Here is a 3,520-nt window from a genome sequence, read left to right as displayed (position 1 = left end):
CCCTGCGGGCGCACCGCACACTGCGGCCCCTCCGAGTGCCCCGGGGATGGAGGGAGGCACAGCGCCCACCGAGCGACGGAGGTGTGCGGGTGGGGACAGCTGAAGCGCCGAGCGATCGCGGAAGAGGAGACAGTAGCTTCGGAGAAAGTTCGCTGCCGTGCCTCTTGGAAAGCCCCGAAAAGCCAGTAAATAAGTAAATAAATGAAAGAAATCTATGTATTTATTATTGTTTATATATTTGAGCCCCTTTTAAGGGCCTGGACCCGCTGCTGACGCAGAGGAAGGCACGCACCGTGCAGCTCACCTCGTGCAGAGGCCGCGGGGTCTCGACTCTGGCAGTGCCCGCAGCGACCACGCCGGGGACTGTCACCGCCCACCCTTCCCCCAGCCCCGTGCTCTGGGTGCACCTGGTGCCCGGTGACGGGCTGCGGATCAGCGGGGGATGCAGGAAGGGGGAGGAGAGCAGAGGGATGAGACGGGGCGAGACTGTCCAAGGAGGAGGGATGTACGAAATGCAAAACGCACGAGTACCCCTCGTGCTGAGCTTTGCCCGTATCTCTAGCGAGACTTTAGAGCGCCGAAGCGTGAAACGCCGCTTTGTGCAGAGCCTAAGTGTGGTCATGCCATTACAGTAAATGAGAAGAAGCTGCCAGGCGCAGTTCGATGGCAGCATACAGCCCCAGACCTCCACGGGCAGCACAGAAAAAGAAGCGTTAAGTGCAGCGGGGGCTGAGCAGTGGAAATGCCAGGTTCATTCTACTCTGGGATTTTCATGGTTGCAGCTCCTGCATCACTGCGTGTGCTGCTGCAGTACAGATTTGAGGCGTGCCCCTAATGAGCTGCTTTTAAGATCTCGGCAGAACTCAGCCCTTTAGGGAGCAACTCAGAAAGCAGTGCGGTGCTGTGAGCAGTACAGCACAGGTAACGGGGCTCTGCCCATCTCAGCCACCGAGGTGATAATTGTACTCCTGAGATCAGCTCTTTCTAGCTTGGGTACGGATCAAATGCCAAAGGCGGCTACGCTGGGAAATGATCACTCATTCAGTATACACATGTGGATTGCAGCAAATGTAGGTAAAGGGACGGCTCCAAAAGTAATGCCTCCTATGTTGTTTTGTCGGCCTATGACGTCAGAAGCAGTAGAGGTTGAACCTTCCCACCAATTTCCCATTACATTTTGTTTCTGGGTGACAGATGGCAGCAGAGGGGCAGTCTGATACAGTGGTGTCTGACATGGAAGTATGTTTGAAGCAAAAGGTGTGGAACTGAATTCCTCCATCTGGAAAAAATGGCATCCACTGACGTTCATTGATGCTCGCTGAACATTTCTGGAGACCAAACAGTGGATGTGAGCGCAGTGAAAGTTGAACTATGGAGACACCATTTTCCCAGCAATGACACCATCAGCAGCTGGGAAACAGTGGGTCACCGCTGCTGGTACTGATTTTTTACAAGCATAGCATGCAGGTTCTTGTTCATTGCTCCTGAAATGCAGAGCTCATTATGGTGACTGTGTTGAAAAACAGTGCTCTGCAACTGAGAATTTGTTCTACCTATTAGTGTTAGTGTGCACTTTGTACCTGTCATAGTTTCCATGGAAATGAAAGCATTACCTTTGGAACAGCCTACCTATATGCACACACATACCCCCACTTACACACAAAAATGGAGTGGGAGAATTAGGTAGATAGATATACCCTGTAGAGGAAAAGACAGCCTGCAGTGAAGTGTAGGAAAGGCTGGACCATTGGATTGCATTGGTGATGCTAGTAAGACCTCATCTACATAGCACCGGAGTATCTGTACACCTTGTGCATTAATTCATCAGCTGCTATCAGCACCAGTGAGATTAAGCTGCACTACTACAGATTGGAAGCGTAGACAAAATTTACTTTCAGAGGTTTTTGATGCTCACTTCCAAGAGCAGAGTGCTTTCTTCCCATACGTTTCCTTAATAGATCTTGAGAAGCCAACTTCTATTTTGAGTGTATCATGTTTAATTTATCACAAGCAAATGCCTCTATAATTAACAGTATTTCCTATGTTTTTTTAATGTGTTTCGTTGTGACATTTCTTCTTTTCAGGGTTGAATGCAGTGTGGTGCTATCAATGTGCTTTACAGTTTCTGGCATTTTACATACGATAACCCATTAGCAGTCTCCCGTGGTCTTGTCGGTGCTCATAATTCCCAATTAAACTAATGTTCAGATAAAATCTCTGTGGTCTTACCCAGATGAAAACAAAATAAATAGAATTTTATATCTTATTCAAGACAACGGTGTCAGGATAACTGCACTGTCCTGAACTTATGCTGGTATATTTTATTCTCAGCATGTAGTGAGATGCCAAATGTCTCCTAGCAGTAGGTGCTGTGGCAGGGAGAGAGTAGTACAGGGAAAAAATAACACACTCTGTGGAACCTGCAACACATTCCACAGTAATAGAGGTTACGCGGTAATAGCATGACTGGGAATTCCTTTAGTCCACTCACAGTGTCACACCAAATTAGAACAGAATCGTAGAATCATAGGACTGCTCAGGTTGGAAAAGATCTTAAAGATCATCAAGTCCAACCACAACCTGACCATACTACCCTAACTAACAACCCCCCACCAAATCATGCCACTGAGCACCACATCCAAACGGTTTTTAAACATATTCAGGGATGGTGACTCAACCATCCCCCTGGGGAAAATTAGGTTTCCCATGAGACCTTCTCCATTTCTTCTCCAATGCCACATCACTCTCCTCAGAGCCTGGCAGCTGACCATTTGCAGTTCAGCTAAAATTTATATATCCAAAATAGCAACTAGGATGTTCTGTTCCCCTTCACTATGCAGTTTGTGCAAATGCTACTAGAAAGTATTCCTTATTTTATTTCATGAAAAAATTTACATATAGAAACAAAGACAGCTTAAAAAATAAGAGACAGATGGAAAATTTAGCAGGCTTTAATTGATTGAGCCTTGTACTGTCATTGGCTACAGGTAAGAGCATTTACAAGAGGTGTGAAACATAGTAACTTTATCAGAACCAATGAAGCTAAGTTGGCTCACTTGAAGCTTCTTTACATCAAGGAGAAAAGATGAAGCACAGCAGAAATTCTGGCCGCATGTTTTCAGTACCAGGTAAAAGATACTGTAATGTTCTTCTAATCTTTTCATATTAACAAAAGCTTCTCTTACCACTAGCATGAATATTTAAAGGCATACGAAATTTTCACTAAGGGGAAATTTACATGTGATAGAAAAGAATTTAGAACAAGTATTTGAAATAATCTAATCAATTAGTTAAAATGAGAAAATTAGGATAATAGAGGAAGATTCCCTTAAGTTTGTATTGTTTTCATATAACTTTAAATATGCTTTTAGTGATCTACTATTCATTAGAAATAACCTAACTTGAAATCACAAAGTACAACACTATGTCTTGTTTTAGTTTAGAATATTCTTTCAATAGTTATTTTGGAGACTACATTGCTAGAAAAAAATGCAGATTATCTTTTTTTTTTTTTTTTTTT

The sequence above is a fragment of the Meleagris gallopavo genome, chromosome 1 (assembly GCF_000146605.3).
Source record: "Meleagris gallopavo isolate NT-WF06-2002-E0010 breed Aviagen turkey brand Nicholas breeding stock chromosome 1, Turkey_5.1, whole genome shotgun sequence".
NCBI classification, from domain to species: domain Eukaryota; kingdom Metazoa; phylum Chordata; class Aves; order Galliformes; family Phasianidae; genus Meleagris; species Meleagris gallopavo.
Note: the sequence above shows the minus strand (reverse complement) of the source record.